The 26,268-nt window shown below is 33.1% G+C and overlaps 1 pseudogene; it reads left to right on the forward strand.

Annotated features, from left to right (window-relative positions):
• The first annotated feature begins 20,944 nt into the window (after window positions 1–20,944).
• LOC109164727 lies at window positions 20,945–21,280 on the forward strand (annotated as a pseudogene).
• Window positions 21,281–26,268: the final 4,988 nt, after the last annotated feature.

Below are 26,268 nucleotides of genomic sequence, written 5' to 3' on the forward strand. Positions count from 1 at the left end.
TAACTCTAGTCTCTAGCCAGGGAATTTTGTACTAGAAAGTAAGACAAGGTATTTGGTTACCTATTATTCCTCAATAACATACATCAAAATGTTATTGGATTCATTTGTGGGAGTAGTGTTACAATGCTTATTTTTGTTTGGTACGAATTTAAAACTTCTCTTTACTATAAAGAAACTTAAATAATTTTCACATAAATTTAAGGTTGTTGGTTTAATATTGTGACTCAAACTTGTGTCAATCTAATATTACAATAATGTCCATTTCATACGATATGAGAAATAACAAAAAATAAGAGCTTATACATATTTTAGAGGCGATTAGGAACTTGAAAAGTAAAGAATGTTACGGTATGATGATTTGTAACATTTACGGAGAGACTAATTCTCTGCATATTAGATGACAAATTTTCACAATTATTCCCATTATGATTTTTAGATCGTTGAAGTTCATATTAGAGGAATCAAACTGTTTTTCTTTAGTGATTATTATTATTGCACGTATTAGATTGGTGCAATCTTTTTTTTTTTTTTTTTTTTTCTCATTTTCATTGTATCAGTAAAAAAAAAAAAGTGCATGATTCGTATTAGTATCTTGTCAAATTTATAAACAATTGGATCGCAACAATATTATCAAAAACTAAAACAATACATTTGGTTTGGATCAATTAATTTTATTTTTGATATATTGAGGACTCATAAAACAAAAAAGCAAGGAAACCTTGAATTTCTAAGAATTGAAGGAGGAGTCGACATGGTTGTTAGAGGAATAATTTAGATAAGACGACTGTGCATTAAAAATGCTTGGGTATCTTCCACTACTTCTCTTCAAAATCCTGTGTTTCACCAACTCCCTAATCATTTTATCCACCCTACACAATTTCATATTTAATTTACAAAACAAGAAACACAGAAGCTTCCGCATTACAATTTCATTTTATTTATTTATTTTTAGTCAAACAGCTAATAGTGGTCAAATAAGTCATAATTGGCTCATAGGCTAATTATTTTACCAAACACGGCTTTAAAATTCAAAGGCCCTGTTAGGTAAATGACTGTTAGCTGATAGTTGTTAGCTGATTGGGATAGAGGGTATGACTAGTTGATAACATTAGCTGATTGTAAAAAGGTGTTTAGTAAATTAGCTGTTTAGTATAATTTCTTTTCTAAAAAAAAACGAATTGAAAAAGTTGCTTTGAACAACTTTTTGAATTTTAGCATTTTGGAATTACAAGAAACTGATTAACCAAAAACTTATATTGATTTTTTAACAAATTCAAACAGTTAATAGTGGTCAAATAAGCCAAAATTAGCAGATAAGCTAACTATTTTACCAAACAAGGCCAAAAAGCTGCTCAAAACATCTTTTCCGATCAACTTTTTGAGAAAGTCATTTTGTATGTAATTAACTATTTACAAACAACTCATTCACCAAATATTTTTTTACAATCAGCTAATGCTATCAACTACTCAAACACACTAACCTAATCAGCTAACAACTATTTACCAAACCCCCCTTAGTTAAGGAGACATCATCAATTTTTAGAAGAAGGGCGTTCGGGATCGAAGAGACGATAAAATGTTACAGTAATTTTTTTAGTGTATTTCATTGAAATATATGAATTAAAAAAATTTAATTTGATGTCAACTTGAGAACTAAAAGTAGACACATTAATAATTTACAGTACTTCATAAACAATGTCTAAAAATGTTGATTCCTCACATGGATTTGTGTTTTATTTGTTAAGTACTTGAAGATTTATAAAATATATTGTCTTCCCTGTCAATAATCATATATGAGACTTTTAAAAGTATATATAATTAAATAAAGAAGTAAACATGCTGTCTTCGTGTAACGTCGGCCGACATTGACAATAATGTCTCTATCCTCTTGTGAATTGACAATATTTACTAAAAGCGACTTCAATATAATACACACATTACACATATTTCTTTATGATTTTGCTCTTTCGCCCCAACATTTTCCCACCTCTTTATTCAAGATGCTCTCAAATAGTCTACACGGGTTTACCTCAATGGTTCAATAGGTAGGAAGTATTTGGAAGAAGAGACTAAAGTTTAAATTTTGGTGACGACAGTAGAGGGATTATGTCTAAAATGGGCAGATCTCCTGTGCACACCAACATTTAATCATGTCTGATGAGTTATTAAATTACCGTAATTTATATCTTCCCAAATATTTTGTCAGACTAGGGTATGGGGCCCTTAAGCTTGAGGATTCAATCTTTAGGGAAAAGATGCTCTCAAATATGATTGATTCTTGACTTCCCAAACTTTTCACTTTTTTTTTTCTTCATTTATAATATTCTCATATACCCTTATTAATTAGCTAATTAATGCCTTTGCCGGCTGTGCTATCGAGTTAACATTGGTATTATTAAATTTGAATTCCAAATGCTCCACACCTCTCTTTTTCAAAAAAAATTGAATCTCTAACACGAAGGGCCGTCATACCTCGACTCGAAAGAGCATTTAGGAGGATGTAAATCACGGTAATTCAGTGACTCAATAGACATGGTCAAATATTGTTGCGCATAGGGGATCTGCCCACTTTAGACACAATCCCCAAACTACCGCTCCTCACAGCTCGTCTTGGAGATTGGTGGATGAGGTAAATTGTGTGTCTAAGTAGGACTGCTCATTCCTCCAAATGTTTGCATACGCCTCCAAATGCACTAGTGCCGAATAACAAAGCCAAATTCATACTACCCTTTTTTGCTCCTTAGTAGTATTCAAACCCTGCATCTTGCGGCTACTAGCAAAGCAAAGTTTATGATATTATTGTTACTTTAGTGTGGTGCCGAAATCTTAATTTTGAATTTAATGAAATTAATTTCCTTGGCTAATTTGGTGATTTTTTTGAGTACCTTATGATAGTTATATTTAGACCCTGTTTGGTAAAATAGTTAGCTTATCAGTCAATTTTAACTTATTTGACCACTATAAGCTGTTTGACATAGTTAAAAAATCAATGTAAGTGTTTGGTTAATCAGTTTTTTGTAACTCCAAAATGTTAAAATTCAAAAAACTGTTCAAAACAACTTTTTCAATTAACTTTTTTGAGAAAAGAAATTATATCAAACAGTTATCAGCTAACAACTAATTTACCAAACATCTTTCTACAACCAGCTAATGTTATCAACTAGTCATACTCTCTAACCCAATCAGCTAACAGGTATCAGCTAACAACCATTTGCCAAATAGGCCTTAATATTTTTTTAAATTAAGCCATTTCATACTATTACATTTAAAATTTTCGTGTAACTTTATCAAATTTTACTATCTAACCCAAAATTCGAACCCAAATATCTAATCCGATATGACTTATTAATGCTTAATGGATAGTTAATTAGACCAAGAGGTACTAGATTAGGGCTTAATGGAGTTCAAATCCCTTCTTGTATGAAAAAATTAATATAACCAGTATTTTGTTTTTTAATTGGATCAGCCTGGTGTAAACGAGAATTAGTTTGAGCCTTATACATGCTTAAATGTGTCTCTTATAGTTAAAACTTACTCAGGAAATCTCGTTCTTTAACAAAAAAAAAAAAAAAAAAAAAAAGAAAGACAAGTTAGTAAGTCTCACAAGGCTAAGATTTTGCAAGTCGAAAAGTAACAAAACATATGGAATAATTAATTGAAATTAAAGCATGCAAATTAAAGTTGGTTATATGTGGTGATGCAATACGGACCAACTTTGTTAATTATGAATTAAGGTACATGCTTCTTAGTATACTTTTGTGAGTGGTTTTGTCAGGATTGTTGGGTCCATTATATTGTAACTTCAAATTCATGACTTTGCCTTTCTTGGTTCTTTAAGGTTCATTGACGTACGGCGATTTCCACACCTATATATATGAAAACCCACGTCGGTCGTACATATACCAACGACAATCCCACAAAATAATGATAGTTTTTTTTTTTTTTTTAATAGGCAGCATTTTCTTAATTTTATTTATACAAATTTATATGAATAAGAAAACTATTTATAAGTACGTATGTCAAATGAGGTAAGAGTTTTAGATTTCAAAAAAAAATTATTACGATTTTAAATGTGATAAAGGATTTTAATTCCCAATAATTCAAGCTTCCCACCACGGTACTACCTAAAATTCCTGACCTTTATGAAATTCCTAGATATTACTACTACAAAAATTAACATATAAGGACGATTTTCTACTACACTTGTTACTAAAAGTGTAGTGTAAAGTAAAAAAAAAAAAAAAAAATCGTATAGTGACAAAAGTAATCGTATGGTGTTTTGCAATTGGTTCATGTTTGTCGAGTGATGAAGTTGTAGTGCACTAGTGATCCTCTCCACCTTCACCGATTTGGTCATTGTATCTTGAAGGATAGATATTAAAATGGTTCTAATATTCTGCGAAGGAAGTGAATTGAAATTCTTCGACAATATTGTTATATCATGAATTCAGATTTGTTGAGAGATCATTAAAATTATAGTGCTTAGTCTTGAGAAACAGATCCGTCATTCAATTGTTCCAACACTTAGCTTCAAGGAAAAAGTTATCAAAATTATTTTAAGGGAATTATATATGTATAACACAAACTTTTGTTTCCTTGATACATTATTTCCTACAAAATTTCAATGACAAGTACTTGACATATATTTAGAAGTATGGAAACAAAGATTTGGTGGTTGGGTTATCCTAACATATAACATTATTATCTTGGAAATAAAAGTCCCAATTATATATGAGTGGGATTGGAGAGTCATAAAGTTAGCAAATAGCAAAGAAGCATGAATAATAGATACATACAATAATGTAATGTATGTGAGGGAGAAAATAAAATAAAAGGGCAATGAATGCCTAAGTGGCGTGGCGGCCGCGTCGGTGATTGAAATCCCAAACTGCCAAAGTATTTGGAGCCATACATATAGGCTAGCTATGTTGTGGGGATGCATGGATATATATATATATATATATATATATATATATATATGCATACTCACCTAAACATATGGAAAGGAATATAATGGATTCAAATTGGTAGTGCTCATTATCTGATCCAAGACCCCCTTTCACAGCTTGCCAATCATCCTCCAATCTAATAATTCTGGTGAAGCAGTGAAGCCAAATATTCCAGCTCTACACCAAGTAATTTTGTGGGGTTGTATATATATAATGGATCAGGTGCGGAGGAATCATTAGGTGAAAAATAGGGTTTAATTTATCTGTTGATTCAGTATAGATCAAGGGTCGAGAATGGAGATATTTTAAAAAACTATTGTGACATTATGGTAATTTTGTGTATATAAGTTAGTTTTTTTTTTTTTTTTTTTTTTTTTTGTCTTCCGGTGCATATTTTTTTCCCTTCTTGCAGAGCACATTGTTGTGCCTTCGAAGCGTATATTGTTTCGTCTTAGTGTGCATATTGTTTCGCCTTTCAGAACTCATTGTTAAGTCTTCTAGAGCACATTGTTGTGCCTTCTTGAGCACATTGTTGTGTCTTCGAATTGTATATTGTTATGCCTTAGTGTGCACATTGTTGAGCCCTCCAGAGCACATTATTGAGCCTTTCAAAGCACATTGTTGTGCCTTGCCGTGCACATTATTGTGCCTTCCAGTTTACACTTTTATAAGATTGTAAGTGTTATATATATATTAGAGCCGAGATCACGGGTTCGAATCGATAGCGAGACAGTAACCGAGTCCAGTCCCAAATGGGATGGGCGTAGGTCAGGCCAAGTCTTGGGATCAAAGGTTGCAGCAGGTGCTAAAAGGAAATTATATTGTTGGGTATCGATCGAGTTTAGTCCCTGCCCGATTCGATATGTGACTTATCATGGTGGAATGTAATCAATTGGTTTTAAGTACAATAAAAAAACCATTATTATTACAAGTACAATGTACACATTATTACTCCAACTAATTACATAAACACATTATTATTATTATTATTATTATTATTATTATTATTATTATTATTATTATTATTATTAAAACGAGTTAATTACTGATTTGGTCCCTCGACTATGAGGACTTCACCAATTTGGTCCTCGATTTTTAAAATTCTTCAATTTAGTTCCCGACTATATATATATATATATATATATATATATATATATATATATATACATATATATATATATATATATATATATATATATATATATATATATATATATATATATATATATATATATATATATATAACCTGAAATGGTTAATCGTTAGACATCCTTTAACTCGGAATCAAATTGGTATAGTCAAGGGACCATTTCAGTAATTAACTTTCGGAGAAAATGGTGCATGTGATGACCGAAATGGTCCCTTGACTATAGCAAAATTATCAATTTGGTTCCGAATTAAGGGATGTCTAACGGTTATGACCATTTCGGATAATAAAAGCATAGTCGGGGACTAAATTGAGGAATTTTGAAAGTCGATAACCAGATTGGTGAAATCCTCATAGTCGAGGGACCAAATCGGTAATTAACTCTTATTAAAACCTTACCCTTATTAAATGCTAGCCAACAACATGTTATCTAAGCAGAAGAATGTTAGTTCCTTTGGGAGCAACCCTCAAGTTGGTTAGATAGTTAGCTTAGTAATCACAATATTTCAAATTGGATTATCTATGGAGATTGTTTAGTGCCGTTCCTGGTTTGAAGCGATTAGCAATGGGTAACTAGGTTGATTTACTTCTTTGTATCCATTTGCCAACTTGGGTCACAACTTGAGATTCACTCAAAGTGCACATTCGAGTAGCAAATACGTTTTTCTTTTTTTTTTTTTTTTTTTTTTTTTTTTTTTTTTTTTTTGTTTTTGTTTTTGTTTTTGTTTTTGTTATTTTTAATAATAAATGAAAGAATGTTAATTCCTCTAAGTTAGGTTTCAAGTACACTCTGTATAACAGGAACAACTATAAAATAAAATAGTGCTTAACAATGTATCACAAAATTTTCTTTTCCTTTTAATCTATTATTATGATTAAATCAAGACGTACATGTGACAAAAGTAAATCTTATGACGGATAAAGTTATAACGATTAAAATTTTTCTTTAACCTGTCGATTAAATTCTTTTTATTCATTGTTTAGCATAAATTGGTCAAGTTCACATTTTTTTAAAAAAGAAGAATATACTTATTAATTAAATATTATTCATATATTATTTATAAAAAAAAAAAAACTATCATTCATATATCGTCACGTCAGTAAAAGATTTTGGAAAAACATTTAATCCCTATAACTTTATTTTTTTGGAGTACACCAAATAATTTTCAATAAACTACCCCTATATGTCATGAGCTTTGAATTATGACTTTAAACTTAATTTCTCAATTAAATTAATACAATGATGTAAAGCATAGAAAGACCCTAACAACCATGAGGAACATACACAAATGTCAACAAAACATTTAGCATCTTTGTGCACACTTGTATTCTTTTCTCAGGACAAGTATCCTTAACAAAAAATTCTTAATTAATCCAATCACTTTTCTTTGTTAAATATATATTCTCATTAAAATAAAATGACTTCATATATTCCATGAAAGTTACGTGTCTAGCATCTAAATGTATAAATCCTTCTTTCCCAATTTTCAATTATCCATTCAATGCTTTAAGCACATTCTTGACATTGACCCATTTATATTGTTTTTGCTTAGAATTTTAAAATAAATTGAGTTGTATAATTGTGAATAAAAGGAATAAGAGCCGCCCTATTTGAATTTAACTAGTATAATTTTTAAAGTAATGTTAATGAGATTGACTTAATTATATTTAAAGACTAGTTTTACACGCGCATTGCGTGACTGATTTAATGTCCAATATTTGTATTTAAATAAGTAATTCAAAGTTATATCATCTTAAGTTAATTTTTTTATATTAATATTTATAAAATTGATCCTGTCATTTTTTAGTCATTGATCATCTTAGATGGATTGATCAAATTAGTCCACACTTATCATGAAAAATCCGGAGAGAGTTAAACAAAGATCTATCTAAACACAATTAGAGTCAAATATATCACATCATTTACACACCTAGAGGATACCCTACTCATTGATATTTTCATTACATTTTAATACAATGCGTTTTTAGGTATATTTTAGTATATTAGAAACTAAGTAGGAGTCGTGCTCATGAATAAATTGGATCTTAATAAATTTCGTTAAACCAAAACTAAAAGGTTAAATTCAATTAGAGATTAACTAATTAACTCATAACTTTATACATCCATCTCTTTTCCCTTAATTATCTAATATGACTATATGAGACACACTTCAATAACTATATATTAACGATAAATATAAAAAGAATATAATAATATAATAATTGTTAAAATAATTAATAGTAACATTATTATATGTGGATGTTTTTGTATAGTTTGTCTTCTTGTAGGAACAATGTGAAGGTTCCTTGACCTCTAGCAATGTCCCAAATGAAAACATCCCACCATTGATAAAGTGATATAGTATTAAAAACTAGGCCCCATAAAGAGATACATGTAATCTCCATACCTCATTATTATCAACTTGGGAGCTTTCATTTTTGATGAAGCTAGCTTGGCGGCCATTCGTATGAGCTGTTCTATCAAGTCAACTATAAGATACTAGTGTCCTTATATTTATCAATAATCCCCTTTAATTTGTTCTTTATTGCATGTACACCAAAACATATATATTATATTGCGTGTCAATATGACTATACATACATGCATATATCTACAATCTACAAATCTAATAAGAGCCAATAAAATTAGTCCCTTAACGGGAACAAAAAAATTGTTGATTGAAATGAATGGTTCATATTATTTTGATTTTAATATTTTTTATGATTTTCCTTATTTACCCTTTATTATATTATTATTTTCTTCGCTTAAATAACCCCTGCATTCCCGTTAGTATAAACTTTAGTAACAGAATATTCCGTTAACTATTTATTATTCTTAACTTACTCATTAATTTCTATAAGAAAGTTCTTAGGTTTAAACCACATCTCAATCATTCTCATATATTTCGAATTATTTATTATCATCCTCTATTGACAATAATTATAGCAATTGCCATTGAAAAACTCCCAAAACAATTTTTCTCAACAACGAATGGAAATAAAAAATAAAAAATAAAAAAATCAATGATATGACTTCATTGTTGTGGTTGAAAAGTAAGGATCTCACTTTATTACTCTTATTGAATTAAATAAATTAGTAATTACAACAAAAAATAATACATATGCATTTAATTATTTAGAATTAGATGTCTATAATGTCTTTATTCAAAAAAATAAATAAATTATTCATTGTCAAAAAATTTAAAAAGATATATAATTTCATTAGTTATATTATCTTTATTTTCTACAATTCAAAGATTTCTTACCTCCAAATTTATTAATTAATTATATTTACTACATTGTCCATTGTCTTCTTTTTACACTATCTTGTAATTAAATATCAAAGTTATAACAATAAAAATAAAATATCAAAGTTATAATACAAAATATGTTATATATTTATTTACCAAGTATTTTATTTACAAGGATAATAAATATTAATATTTTGTTCAATACTTTCACATGAAAATCTACAACACACATCTCACAACACATGAAACATGTAGAGGAAAAAAACTACAATTGCCAAATATCAACCGGCGCTTGCAAGATAAAGAGTTTATAGTACAACTAAAATCTCAGTCATATACACAACAAGACAAATCTAAAACTTCCTACACCATAATTTCATTGCATGATGTTGCCCTCTATGCTACCACCAGTAACCCAATTGCACATGACACACTACCAATATAAAAGAAGATGACAAGTACTGAAGATGAAAGACAATGACAATGCTACCCAAAAGAAAATTAAGAAGGCCTAGAGAAATTTAAACCAAAAGTAGTATTTATTTAAACTATCATTTTTAGACTAGCGTTATTACAAAGTTGCAAACATTTATCTTAGTGACAATTATAATCAATATCTCATATATTATCTTGAATTTATATACTTTGAATTACTAATTCAAATAAACAAATTCAACATTCAATTACACATGCATAACATCTCCTATATAATCTTGCATTGATATACTTTGAAGTACTTATTTAAAAATAATCTCTGGGCATTATCTCATTCGCGCAATGCTCATGAAAAACAAGTACAGGTATATATATACAAAATTTTGGATGCCTTTTATTCTAGTTTCTCTTATAAAAAAATTGAAAATGAAGCATTTCAATTAAATCAAGGGGTTGAAAAAAAGAGAGAATGAAGTGTTGAAGATTGTAGGTGTTTGATTTTTTTTTCCCTTTGAGTGCACATTATTCTGTTTTCCAGTGCACATGTTGAAGATTGTAGGTGTTTGATTTCTTTTTTTTTTTTTTTTTTTTTTTTTTTTAAAGTGCAATTGATCTTGAATGAATCACTAATTATTAATTTGAGTTGAATCTTGTATCGCTCGTTTATGATTTATTTTGAAGATCCTGTATTGAATTTGATATTTTCAATACTTGCTTCACATCTTTGTGCAAATCCAATGCACATTTTTGCCTTTGAATGCATATTGTTGTGCCTTTCAGTGCAATTGTTTAAGATAGTAGGTGGCGATAGTAGGTGGCGGGGTTCTCCCGTGCGGCGGTGCGGCGTCACCAATAGTTGAGCAAATATACACCATCAACGTTAGGAAATGCACCACAAAAATACACACAAATTAGGTACGCATTTTTTGGGTGTGTTGTGTATTTTTTGGTTTTTTTTTTTTTTTTTTTTTTTTTTTTTTTTTGACATTTCGTTGTGTTATGTTGTCTTACTCTGTTGGTGTATTTTTAGAAGTCTGGAATCCCACCGCACCATAAGCCCCACCGCATATGAACGCTAATATAAATATATATATATATATATATATATATATATATATACACACACACTTCTCCTTGGTGTAATTATTTATTTATTTATTTATTTATTGAGTACATAATCTTTTATTATTTAAATTGAATTGAAAGTATAAGTTCATGAACGTATTGCCAAATGTTGTATTGCCTTGTAGGGGTTTCTTCCCTCACTGCCGTGTCCCCCTTCCCCACCCCTAATCTGTCTGGCTTCAACCTTTCTTTATAAGTCTTTTTGATCCCATGTTGAAGATTATATTTAATTAATTTGTACTTTCTATTCCCTAATAATACACCTTATGTATATTGGAGGCAGGGAATTTCATTATTGCATGCATCATGCATGTATCTCAATAGCACGGGTTTGAAAATCGTAGTCACGATTATTTTTTGAAACATTCTTTGTACTTTTAATGTTAAAATAAAAATTAGCAGAATTATTAATACTTTGTCCTAACTAAAGCTGTAATAGTATGACACAGTACATCTAATGTACAACGTAATTATGAGTCATCTAATTACAACAGAGAGTTGGTGACAATGTTGAGATGCGCTGGAACCAGGCCAGTCAGTGTGGACCAAGGTTCATACATCTATATAGACTATATTATCAAATAATGTACATTCAGTATATAAATAATATATTTTTAGTAGATTAAAAATGTACATTGCATTCAGAAAAAATACATTATTTTTTATAATATATATTCAGTACACAAATAATGTACTTTTAATATATTAAAAATGTAGTTTTTGTTATGATCCACATAACACTATGTGGATCGTGGTCCACATAATAATTTGCCGTCAACGGCTCGATTGTTGTAAGCATTGTTATTTCCAGTGCCCCTTAAACTATTCGTAATATATTAAAACCAAATAGCAAGGTTGCAAAACACGTTAGGCGCCGATTTTTTTATTTTTATTTTTTTTAATGTAAAAAAAAATTAAAAATTAAAAATTATCAAAATTCACTAATAAAACATAAGGTTCTCATCGTTTTTTCTTACAAACTATTTATTTAAGTGGCTATAAAATTGTTTAAAATATTGTTGAAACGATCTAAATACATAACCAAAAAAAAAAAAACTAAAATTAAGAGCAAAAAAAGCATTTTTTGAGAAATTGGTGGGTAGATCTCGAAAAAATACGCGATTTGAAAAAAAAAATTGTCCAAAACGGACAACCGAGTCAAAAGTTATGCCTTGGCAATGTTTTTAACCTAAACCCTAAAAAAAATAAAAAATCGCCGGTTTAGCCGGCTAGACGGCCGCGAAGGAGGCCGATTCCGGCCTTTCTTGTCACGGTCGGGCAGCGTCTAAGCGCGATTTTTGCAACACTGCCAAATAATACTAAATTTAGGGATGTTTTGTTGCTCCATGGGAAATTTTAATTACAAAATATTCTTAAAATTCAGTCATGGTAATCATAAACTTAATTCAAGGTATGTGCTTCATTTGATGGTGCGTTTGAAGCATATATTTGAGCATTCAGATATATCATTCTCGGCGAATTTGACAAAACTATGAAAGTGGACGAAAGCTACTTAAAAAATTTTCCACACTTCAATTTTTTTCAAATTCAATGAATACGTTTTGAGAATCAATTTTTTATTCGTTTATTATCCGTTTTAATATGATTCAAATTGCTTAAAATTATATCTAAAAATGACATCTTTAGATTTCTTGATGTATATACAAATATTGTAATGGACCATATCTAACCTCTCTATAGGATCAAGTGATTGCCTTCATTTATAATTTGCACCCACCTAAGTCCGATGTTTTGGGATCATGCATGCCTGCGCATGCTTGCCTTAGTTTTGTTCTTAACTTTCTCACACGCAGACACCCATTCATCCAATATTCCCATGTATAACTAAGGCACTTTTGCCGAACCTTGATTGGGATGAAATTCGAACATGAGACCTTATAAAAATAAACACTAATGCCTTCAAAGTACAAGGTACTTGACAAAGTACAAGACTTTAATTCAACTAGTTGGTCTATTTTTTATTTTTTAATTTTTGACATGGTAAAAGGCAATGATACAAGTCATACAATTATGTTTCACATAATATAACAAATGGCTCAAGATCAAATGAGAACATAGTCCTCTTGTAAAAAGTGAGGACTAATTTCAACCGTTCATCAAGGTTCATCAATTGTTGATAATTTTAGTTAAAAATTTTTGGATATCATGTCGGTAAAACCCAATAATAATCCAACTAAAAGGGATTATTATTTTATGGAAGAAAGGAAGGAAAGGGTGAATGAGATAGACTCGTGTTTGGTGTAGATTTTTAGCACAAGTCGAGCGACTACTCTTTCCTTAAAACCTTATTTGTTACCTCACACAAGTGCTAGGAGCGTTGTAGTATAGGTTTCCCAAGATCAACTCAATCTTACATCTGGGAAAATCGGACGGATTATATCAAATTTGAAAAAAATAAAAATAAAAAAATTCGATGTCATTTTCGTAATTATCACCAAATTTACTATGTAAACTTGAACACTAAAATCTGTACTTCTCAGAATTGATTCAAGTTTACACATTTAGCATTAACATATTGCACAACTAGTATTAAAAGATCGCACTTGTAAAAATGCGAAAATGCATTGCACTTAGGATTTGGATTTTAGAGTTTATTACTGAGTTTTTAGTTTTATTTAGTTTAGGGATTTGCTTTATACAGCTGCTTAGTGTCTTATATTTACAATTTAGATTTAAAATTTAGCTTTTTCATTGATTTTTTAAAAGGAAAAATTGCAATTTTTCCCTCTGAGTTATTTTCTTATAGCACTTTCCCCCCTAAGTTATTCATGTGTCCACATTTTTCTCTCTTAATTATGTTAAAAGTGATTATCTTCCCCCTTTATTGTTAAATGGACATTTTTACTCTTAAAAAAAAATAAGTATTTCAGTTTTTTTCTCCAACAAATTATTGTATATATGTAGGGATGAGTATGATTCGATTCGAACCTAACCGGACATTGTAACAATCAAACCAAAATAGTAGGGAGAGATTTGGTTTCGATTTAGAACCCAAATAAAATAAAATAAAATAATTGTTAAATTTAGATTATTTTAAAAATAAGAAATTGAATTTACAAAAATAAATAAATTTTTGAATCGGCAGTTCAAAATTGAAATTGGAACAAAATCGAACTGATTTATCATTTACCAATAGTGTTTGATCATTTTCACATTTATTCTAGTTCCACATATGACTGCGATTCGGTTTCGGTTCACAGTTCTGGAAATGATAAATCGTAACGGAAACATTTTAGGAAGGTTCCAATTTCGGTTTGAACCACCATTTTAAAATTTATTTATTTTTGTAAGTTCTATTTCTTATTTTTAAAATACTCTAAATTCATCATTTATTTTATTTTATTTTATTTTTTTCCGGTTCTGAATCATAACCAAAACTCTCCTTACTATTTTGGTTCGGTTGCTAAAGTGTATGGTTAGGTTCGAACCAAACTGTGGTCATCCATACATATAAGTAATAACTTGTTGGGGAAGAAATATAAATGAAGTACTTATTTTAAAAATAAAAATGTCCATCTAACATAAAAGATGGAAAAACGGCCACTTTTAACATAACTTAGGGAGAAAATGTGGATACATGAATAACTTAGTGGGGGAAAGTGCTATAAGCATATAACTCATGGGTAAAAGTGTCATTTTCACTTTTTTAAAATTTATTCAGGTTTGCATATTTAGTTGTAACATATTGCTGCATACATAAGTATTCAAGTTTGCAAAGTGAAATTGACAATAATTTCGAAAATATCACCGCATTTTTTTTAAAATCTGATCTGATCTGTCCGCTTTTTATAGATGCCACCGAATTAATATATAGTCAATTTTATAATTATTGCAGACTTTCAAGTTTGCAATATTTATAAAACTGACCCTATCCATTTTTCCTTTTTTTTTTTTTTTTTTTTTTTTTTTTTTTTTTTTTTTTAACAATCCTTAACCATTGATTTACCTAAATGAATGGATCAGATTAAAAATTACATTTTACGTGTGGTATGTTCTCACATGAACCCTCTATGCATAATCATGGTAAATATAATGTCAACTTCTAAATTATATTTAAAATTTGATTTCTCGAGATTATGCATGTTATTTACCTTCTTAATAAGTTATTATATAAACGTTGGTAATATTATTAATGAAGATGGTATTATCATTTGATATAGAATAGAATTATAAAATTACTCAAGTTTAATAACGTTTGATATGATTATTATCTCATATCATGAATATATGTATCCCTAATTAAGTACTATATTAAATGTATTTGGAGACAAGTTGGAGTTGCTGAGCTGGGGATTCTGATTAGGGAGGATGAACACACACTTATTAACAGGAAATTAAAAGCCTGTGGTCCCTAAGAATCAATGAACATATATAATCACAATTTAATATACAGATACACAACATATTTCAAAGACAAACGCAACAATTGGAGATTACATAGAAAGAAAGAAAAAATTAATGGGTTTTTCCTTGTAGAGTATGTGTCGGTCCATTTTGTGGTAATTACAAGTTTTTCACTTATCTTATATGTATGTACATGCCTCGGACCTATGGAGACAACAATATAATATTATATCATATCCACAAATTGATCAAACACCCTTCACAAATAATTTACATATGCCCTTCCCAATAGTGTTTGAGTACTATTGACTCTATTATAAGGTAGTATCTGTTATATATTTTTTCTATTTATTGTAGCTCAAAGAGTCAATACCTCACCACCAGAGTTCGATCATGTGACCTTCCCTCAAAGAGAGCCATAGAGATGCCATATGAGCACAAATAATTTACATATACCCCTTCCCAATATTAATTAAGCACCATGAACTAACCTTCCCCTTTCCTTAGGCAAATTATTCCGTGGACCCGGGTCCACCTTGCAAGGTGAATTCGTGTCTAAATGTTCACAATTTACCATTTAAAAATTTACAATTTTTATACTATAAACACACAATGTTAACATATATGCAATTGATTACTTTGTTTTGTATTCACAAGTTCAATTCCTTTTAACTACTGTAGTCACACACCCTGTATTGTATTCACAAGTTCCTTTTAAATACTGCAGTCACATACCTTGTATTGTATTCATAAATTTCTTTTTACAGCTGTTATGTGTTTTTTCTTAGAAATACAATTTATAATCTAAAAGTTCACAATGTCAATACTAAACATACACAATTTATACGTGGTTTAGGATATGATTAGGGTCCACCTTACTTGAGCCTGGTCCATGGTATAACAACTCGTTTCCTTATTAGTTGTCATCATTTCGATTTTCTTCTTCCTTTCTGTTGGGCCTTTCCATTTTGTGAAACGATGTAAAGTTTCACAGTACAAAGTAATAATGGTTGTTGTCCAAGGTAATGTCTATCTGATAGACTCTCCATCCCCCTAGTTTTGTTAGGGTGTAGTATGCCAATTATTGTTTCGTGGAATTGGTAATATTCGAGACTTCTTTTCGTTAGAATATTTTGGTATCTAAAAATAGTATCATGGTGTAAGTTTTTTTTATGCATTATGGGTGTTAAAATTTCACTATTACAATATAATAATAGATGTTTTTTGAACAGTATGTCAACCTAATTGTTATTATTGGTTAAATCTCAATCACATTGTATACAAGTAGAACCGTGTACCGTACAATATGTTATGTGTGTATATACACACATTGATTAAGCTTGTGTCAAATCTGTAGAGATTATGTATGTATAGAAGTTTGATGAATAGTTGGCATTCTTGATCTTGAGTGCGAATGATTGATATTGATTATAGCAACAAACGTTTATCTTCACCTGTCAATCCACAACACTAGGGGAAAGCTAGATTATGGCCCGCACAGAGATCAAGATTCGAATCTCGGCGGCTACAGTGTGGAGATTATTCTCAAGGTGGGGAGATCCGTTCTACGCACCGGAATTTGGCCCTGTCTACTGAGCCATTGAGTCACCGTGATTTAATCGTCCCAAATGCTCTGCCGGGCCGGGGTGCGGAGAGCCCTTGGGGTTGGAGATTCAACCTTTTTGGATAAGAAAAACTGGATTATATTATGAATTAATACCAATTTAGTCATCGATTATAGTGATTTATTTTTTCACTTTCATTTTAAATAACTTTTTTGTGTTTAATTGGGTCTTGGACTTTGATGATTTTACCTAATTGAGTCTTCTATTAGGATATCTTGGTAATTTCTTCTCTATTAATACTAAATTTAGTCATCAACTATAGTGATTTTATTCAATTTAATCATCGAATATAGTCATTTTATCTAATATAGTGATTTTTCTCGATTTAATCATTGATTCTAACAGCCAACCGATGGAACGCTAGATAGAAGATTCAATTAGGTAAAATTATCGAAGTCTAGAACCCAATTAAGCACAAAAGTCATTTACAACTAAATCGAGAAAAAACTATTATAATCGATAACTAAATTAGATATTAACTCATTATAGGGATAAGGGTCAAATAGGCCCTTCAACTATAGTTCAAAGTGCAATTAGCCCCCTAAACTTAGAAAAGCTCCAATTAGGCACTTTAACTTCTCATTTGTATGCAATTAAGTTATTTAACAGGTTACCTCTAAGTAACCGGTCATTTTTTTTTAATTTAAAAAATTAATTAAAAACATATTATTAATATAAAGTAATTAATTAAAAAAAAAAAAAAAAAAAAAAAAAAAAAAACCCTCTGGCAGCGGTGTCTTCACCGTCCCCTGTCACAATCGACATGGGATTAAAACCCATTTAACAGGATAATCAACAAGATAAAATGAAAAGCAAAAACCATTCTTTCTTCTTCTTCATCACCAGCATTTCCATTGTTCTTTCACTTCTTTCTTAGCTTTTCATAATCAGAACCCATTTAACAGGAGAATTAACAAGAAAAAATGAAAAGTAAAAACGAAAATTCTTCTTCTCAAGCATTTTTGTTGTTCTTTCTTAGCTTTTCATAATCAAAACCCAGGAAAATCAACAAGAAAAAATGAAAACCAAAAACCAAAATTATCAAATACCTCAGATAAGCATTGTGGCACATTTATCCTAGCAAACAACAACCTCCAAAATAGTGGAGCGCAATATTTGTTGTTGTCACTCATGTCTTTCTACTATCATCAGTGGTATTCGTATTCCTACATCTCTTTCCTTTCATTCCGGGATGAAAACCATGGAACAAGATAATCAACAAGAAAATCAAATGGGTTGCCTGAGTTATAGTTTCAGAACACGAAATCATGGCCATCGTCAATGTCCATCAGAAAAGAATCGCAGTCGGAAGAGGAGTTGTCGGAAAAGTTATTCTGCGCAGTCAGAATCTGTCAAATAGAGATGAGCTCCGCCACCTACGTGAACACGACGTTGTCTGCCAAAGTATTTCTCGCCGGCCAGTGGAAATATGTTTTTTAAATTTATTTTAAAATTATTTTTTTATAAAAAAAATTCAAATTTATCTGCTATTATCTTGAATTTACCTGCAAAATAAGTTAATTGTACAAATTTAATAAGTTATGGGCTAAATTGCATCAAAGTGAAGAGATGAAGTGTCTAATTGGAGCATTTCTTAGTTTAAGGGGCTAATTGCATTTTAACCTATAGTTGAAGGGTCTATTTGACCCTTATCCCATGATTATATTATCCTAAAAGAGGCACTAATGTAAAGTATTCGAGGGTGAGTTAATATACGTTCCACAATTTACCTCTCGTGATCCAAGTGAGAGATGGGTTAGTGTGCAATCCTTTATATTATCCTTGTCAAGATTGGGTTGAGCAAAAGATTTTGATTGCAAAGTTAATTGGCGCTTGTGAGAGAATAAATCTCAATGGAACGACACTCCAAAACTTGTAATTTGTAATAAATATAATATCCTCTTGAAGGATTTTTTTTTTTTTTTTTTTTGAAACGAGTGGGTCTAGATAGAAATATAATACCTATAATAGAGAGTCTATGTAATACTAATCAGCAATAAATTGATTATAAATTATAAAAGAAATTATTGTAATACTTTTGAGGAAAAAATATACTCTATAATACTTTAAAATCAAAATATAATATTATGAGAATATTAGTTATTATGGAACGTGTAATGTTTAGGGTTGAAAAGTTAATTAAATAGGAAAATATAATACTTATAAAAAAACTTGATTTTTTTTCCCGGATAAGGATTCATGAGGCGGTTATAATTTTTTTTTTAAATAGTATTGACTCTATTACAATTTAGTATATGTCCATATATACTTTCTCAACATACTGAAACATAACGAGTCAATGCTCCACTGACGTTCGAACTTGATAGAGCCACAATATAATTATACCGCTTGACACAAGCTAGGTCTTTAGCGGGTATAGTTTATTTATTTGCACACAAATTAAGTAATTTCATCGTAAAGTACGTACTAAAGTGTTGGTTGCCTGACAAGTGACAAAAGTCCCAATAATGAATATAGGCCACATGAACCGGGACACCATTTTATAAGCTGAAACCATGGAGAATTGCAACGAAGATGAGACGAGACAACTGGAAAAACCAGTACACAACTTAAATCACAGGTTTCAAATTGATGTAATTAAGGATGTCTTTTTCAGCGAATTATAAGGGATGAAGTTAGCTGCAGTAGAAGGAAGGAAGAAAAGGCAAGGCGACAGTATTGAAGCTCCAAATTGAAGTCACAACTCACAAACATGTAGAATCGAGCTAAGGTAGTCAATTTCTAAGTGTAGCTGTACTATGTACGGAGATAGATATTATTAAATTAAAGGATATTGAAAGCTGTATTGTAATCCACATATTTGGTTTTGGCATTGATACATCAATTTCTCTGGCTGCTACCCTTTTCATTTATTTTGTATTTATTTATTTATTAGAAAAATGGTTAAATAAACCCTCGAACTTTAGTTGAGAAGTTAATTAGCTCCCTCAACTTTTTATTTTTTAAATGTGCAGTTACACCCATCAACAATTCATCTTGATGCAATGAAGTCCAAAAACCGGTAAATGACCTGCTATCACAGGTCATTAGAGATCCGGCCACCCTTCGGTGAAAATTTCTGGCAAAAAACGTGACCGGTGAATGATCGCTGATCACGGAGAAGGCGATCACTGGGTCGCCTTCTCTTTTTCCGTGATCAGCGATCGTTCGTCAGTCGCCGATTACTTTTTTTGCCTGAAATTTTTGTCGGAGGTTGGTCAGATTCCTAATTACCTGCGATAGCAGGTCCTTTACCGATTTTTGGACTTCATTGCATCAAAATGAATTATTGATTGGTGTAATTGCATCTTTAAAAAGTTGAAGAGGTTAAATGACTTTTTAGCTAAAGTTTGAGGGGGCTTATTTGACTTATTTCCCTTTATATTTTGTCCACAATAATTCGAATGTGCAAGACTACAGCTTTTTTTTTTTTTTTAGGGAGAAGTGTCAAATAGGCCCATCTACTATTTAGAAGTGTTCAATTCACCCCACCATCTAAAATATATGCTAATCAAACACACTTAACTTCTAAATTTATTCAATTAGACTTTTTTGCAGGTTACCACCAGGTTACCTATCCTGTTGGTTGACGTGGAAAATATATTTAAATTACATGTAATTACTTCAAATCCCAAAATACTAAAATAAACTTAATGACGCGAAGACATATCATCCCAGTCCTCCACCACCGCCTTCATCATCAACCCACCCACCAGAGCTGGAAGCCTTCATCATCAACCCACCTACCAGAGCCGGAATCGGCGCACATCGCCCCAGAGCCTATTGGAATGCAATCAAGCACTCTCAGCTGCGAGGCGGTCGACGGCAATGGCGGAGAACCTCAAGTCACCAGCTAAGGTTTCTGAGCTGCTTAAGCCTAGTGAGCGTGGAGAACCTCAAGTCACCGGTTAAGCCGATCGAGGCAGTTGAGGGCAATGGCAGAGATGGAACCGGAGGCGGAGTCACAAACGACGCCGTAGAACATGTTGGGGCACGAGGAGAGATCGGAGAGAAGGGTGAGGTTCCATGAGCCCAAGATCTTCCCCAATGAATCCAAAGGCAGAGAAAATGCCTGCCGAGAAGAAGCCCGCCTCCGAGAAACCGACGAAGGAGAAGAAGACCAGCGTCGCCGAGAAGGCCCCGACGGAGAAGAAGTCAAAGGCCAGGAAGAAGCTTCCCAAGGAAGGAGGCGCCGGAGAAAAGAAGAAGAAGCGGGTGAAGAAGAGCACCGAGACCTACAAGATCTACATCTTCAAGGTTGTCCATCCCGACATCGAAATCTCCGCCTCGTCCTCCCCGGCGAATTAGCGAAACACGCAGTGTCTAAACTCTGAAGGCACAAAGACCGTGACTAAGTTTACATTTTACAAGCTCCTGAATTAATTTAATCCTTAATTTCTAATCTAGATTATGTTGTGTTTTGGGAAATTAATGGAACTGTGCAATAGATATTTTGTGTAATTAAATTGGTCTGTTCTAAATCAATGAAACAAGTTGCATTCTTATAAAAAAATTCCTTATTCAGATTTCGTCAAAAGTTTTTTTTTTTTTTTTTTTTTGTTATTTTTATGCCACGTCAACAATTCCACCTAAGCATAACCTGACCATGTCATGGAAAACCGGTGGTAACCTGCAAAAGAGTATAATCGAACAAATTTAGAAGGTAAGTGTGTCTGATTAGCATATATTTTAGATGGTAGGGTGAATTGAACACTTCGAAATAGTAGATGAGCTTATTTGACACTTCTCCCTTTTTTTTTAATACATAGATATTGAATAAGAACATTTGCTAACCCTTGAAATTCTAATACAATGGCGTTTAAGAACGCCTCTAAATGAATAAGTAATAAATGTTATCTACAGGGATAGAAATTAACACCAAAATTTAAATTATTCTCACAATGAATCAATATCAAAACTTAAATTAAAATAGTCTAGGGACTAGGGATGAACCAGGGTGGGGTGGGGCTCTAAATATAGTCTTCGTCCTCGAAACCCTATCACATTCCTCATTCCTGTCCTTTATGGAAAAAGAAAATCCTTTCTCATTCCTATCCACCGTAGAGATTTTTGAAGAACAAGGAATCTATGTCCTTGGTCTATGCGGAGGAGTGTAACATGGTGCGACCCCCTCCCCCACCTGTACGTGGCCGAGGCAACTGGGATCGATAGATATAAATATTGTCGTTTCCATAGGAGGCATGACCATGATACAGACGAATGCTAGACCCAAGAAAAGGAAGTCGAGTTTCTCATTCAATATAGGGAACTCAAGAATGTCATCGATGGGACAAAATGACAGTGAGAAACGTATGGATAATCGGGGGGCGCCAGACCACCATCGAGATCTCCTAAGAGGGAAGGAGGAGACCCGACCCGAGGGGCGACAGAGAAGGAAGAGCGGCTAGTAATTCACTAATGTTTAGGTGCAGGGAAGCCATTAGACTCCATAATTAAAAATCTAAAAAGCTAACGACAGAGGGAGAAGGGTTGAACGGGTACTAGCTGCCTAGCGCCCAGAAGAAAAAAGTGAAAAAAATAATATGTGAAAATATAAGGGGAAATATCAGATGATGCGTACCCTGAGAAAAAATTTATGAAGGCATGAGGGGAGAAAGGTCAGAAAGCTAGTACACCCTACATCCCAAGGAAGAGGGCTGAAAAGGTACCAGCTACCTAACGCCCAGGAAAGAAAGAGTGGAAAAAAAAAAAAAGTGAAGGCATATGGGTGGAAAGCTAGGACTCCCTGGCAGTCCTTGCGCCCAAAGAAAAAAATGATGAAGGCATAAGGGGAAACAAGGATGACCCGTATCCCGAGAAAAAAAATGATAAAAGCATGAGGGAGAAAACTAGGACGCCAAAAAATGATGAAGGATTAAGGGGGGAAAGATGGGATGTCCTACGTCTCGAGAAAAAAAAATGATGAAGGCATAAGGGGGGAAACCCAAGACGCCTGTGTTCTAATAAAAAAATGATGAAGGCATAAGGGGAGAAAGTTAGGATGCTCTGTGTCTCAAGGAGGAGGCCCAAAAGGGTACCAACTACCCAACACTAGTTGAGAAAAAAAGAAAAAAAAAAGGAGAAGAAGAAGAAGAAGGGTAAAGGCATAAGGGGGAGAAAGCCAGGACACCCAAATCCCAAGAAAAGATATGACGAATGCAAAATGGGAGAAAGCTAGAACACCCTGCGTCTTAAGGAGGAGGGCCAAAAGGGTTCAGGTGCGGGTATATAGGCTTCCCGTGCGGTTGTGCGGTTGACGCACCTTAAGTACACAAACAAAACACATTAAGAACACAAACCGCCCACCTTAAGTATACAAACTACGCACCATAAGCACACAACAAAGCACCTTAAGTACACAAATCACGCACCTAAGATTTTGAAATGGCTCACCTTAAGTTTCACACAACTGACGCATCTTAAACATAAAAATCACACACCTTAAGAAGGAAAACAACGCACCTTAAGAAAGAAAACCAAGCACCATAAACACACAACAAAGCACCTTATGAAAAATTGGATTAAAAATAACTCCAACCAAGCCTCGTTAACCGAACCAGACACATAAAATGGGACGGAGAGAGTATATATATATATATATATATATATATATATATATATATATATATATATATATATATATATATATATATAGAATTCGGTTCTGGTGTGAACTTTAGGTAATGTGAGAACGTGTGCACCTATCTCAGCCGTGCATTGTTTGTTGATCAGTGAGCGTGGGTGAGGGTGCATGGTAGTCATATGCACCGCACGACAGTGGCACATCTCCTGGGGGACTAGTTTGGAATTTCACTTTTGGATCTACGTGGCCGTAACCGATTCAAATTCTACTTGTCTATTCTCTCTTCCCTATAATTGTCTATTCTGTCGTTTGTATCTGCCTTCCGTTTGTACGTTAGTTCACATCGCTGCGTTCCTCTCTCTATTGCCGGGCGATTGTGCGATAACTCATGGCGCGATCAAGTGGGTCTTGCCGTTCGACGCCGCCATCAGCTGGGTTGCTCAAACTTGCGGTGGGGAACCGGCCATTCAAGCGGCGGTCAGGCTTTCGTCCTCCCATGCGATCGTCTTTGCGGGGGGGTGTCGAACGTGCGGCGTCGGGGGTCCCGTCTAGGATCGGTGCAAGGTCACTGTCGTCGCGTCGGAGGGCTCATAAAGGTTAGCTCTGTTTCTCATGTTTTAGAATTCATTTCTATTCAAATGTGGTTGTGGGCTATCAGTGTTAGACAACTTTTTAGGGCTGATAGAAAAAACACAATCCCAAAATGCAGAATGTTCTATGTGAATTAAGGCATTAAGGCATGCAATTAGTACAATTAGATCAAGAAATAACAACTGGAATAGTAGTGAGGGAGGGGGTGGGTGTGAGATTGGACTAAACAAAGGAAGTAAGGTATATAATTTAGCTAATCTTCAGAATGATCATTTTTTCTGACTAATCGTTTTTTTTAATTTAATCAGAATATAAGCTGAAAGATATTAAAGATCAGCTTTTGTATGCATGTCCATTTTAGATGCAAACTGCTGGCAGTGCTTTTGATGTCACTTAGGGTTCTTTCTAGCTTGTGTCTCTTTCACATATGTGTTTGATATTGGTTGGTTTTAGATAATTAACTTAAATAGATCTTATGATTAATGAATTGCATTAATTGCATGTGTGGTGGCCTGTAATGAGTTATGACAACTACTCTGTATTTTGTTCCTTTATTCTGAAGCTTGGTTTTAATTTAGTGGTAGGGGGTATTTGATTTGTTATTTTAAAGATCTTTGCCTCCACATTTTTGTCTAGGGAAGTTGTAATAGGTCTTCTGAAATATAAACCTGATAGAAACTAGTTGTTCCCAAATTGTACATTGTGATATATCAATTAAAGCATGTAGTTATTAGAATTTAATCAGGACCGCCATAAATCAATAATATTAGTTAAAGCACGTGCATAAAGAACCGGTTCTAACATGAGTTAGTATTAAACGAACGAAGTCCATTTTCGATGCAAATTGATGGCGATGCTTATGCTGTCATTTATGATTCTTTCTAGCTCGTATCTCTTTCACATATGTGTTTGCTGTTGGTTGGTTTCAGATAATTAGCTAGAATAGGTCTTATGATTAATGAATTGTGATATATCAATTAAAGCATGCAGTTATTACAATTTAATCAGGACCGCCGTAGATCAATAATATTAGTTAAAACACGTGCATAACGTATATAATGAAGCTAAGCTTATGTTTTGTGTTTGGTTTGCATCTACCATGATTGAGACATGTTTTCCATATTTTAAACCAATTCTAACGAAGAAATGTATACAATGGAGCTAAGCTTATGTTCTGTGAAGTGTAACAGTGTCTAATGCTCAGGTGGGGATGCACAACAGACGGCCGTAGTAAGCGATGATCGGAGTGATTCTGACGAGGACTTCTACACCCCGCCACGCCGCCTTGACGATCTGGAGTATGAAGGGTCTCCGCGTGCTGATCCTGGACGCGAGGACTGCCTGTTCCCCCTTATTAATACGAGGGGGATGCCCAAGGAGCTCGCCCGGGTAGTCGAATCACTAACACCACGTCAGAGGCGGGGTGTCAGTAGCATTGGCATGGGGAGTCTTCTAGGGTTGCGCATCAAGGAGTTGCCACTACGCCTTGGCTATTGGTTAGTGTCTTGCTTTGACCCCTCGAAGATGGAATTGGATTTGGCAACGGAAGAATCATCAAAATAACCAAGGAAGATGTTGCAGCTGTGTTGGGGCTCCCGAATGGTATAATCCCGATTACAGAGCGCGATCCCCAGGTTGTAGGGCGCGACCTGCGAGAATGGAGGACTAAGGTAAAGCAACAAAAAGGGAGGGTCACGATCAAGGCTCTGAGCACACTACTTTTAGGGCTCAAAGATGGGGGGGTTTGGTTTAAACGGCATTTTAGTGTTGTTGTTGTAAGCACGCTTATTGCAAGCACGCCCAATGGGTATGCGAACCAGAAGATTGTGCACATGTTTAGCGATGTTACCAAGATCGGTGAACTGGATTGGTGTGGATATCTCTTGCACTCCTTGGTTAGTACCTTTGGTAGGTGGACCGAGAACACCAACCGCAAATTTACGGGACCACTGCTCTTTCTAATTGTAAGGCCTTGTTTTAAAATGCATGCTTGAATGTCCTTATGAATTATCTTGTCCTAATTTGTGGGTATTCTTCTTGGTGCAGCTGCTATATGTTGATAGGGTGGTGGTGGGTGCGCGGGATGTCCCGAGGTCAATCCCAGTGTTGGATGGGTGGACCACAGAGTTGATTAAAGCACGGGAGTGTCGAGAGGTTACAACAGGGGGTTTTGGCAACGGTTTGGTGGATGCACATC

Source organism: Ipomoea nil, unplaced genomic scaffold (assembly GCF_001879475.1).
Source record: "Ipomoea nil cultivar Tokyo-kokei standard unplaced genomic scaffold, Asagao_1.1 scaffold3069, whole genome shotgun sequence".
Taxonomy (NCBI): domain Eukaryota; kingdom Viridiplantae; phylum Streptophyta; class Magnoliopsida; order Solanales; family Convolvulaceae; genus Ipomoea; species Ipomoea nil.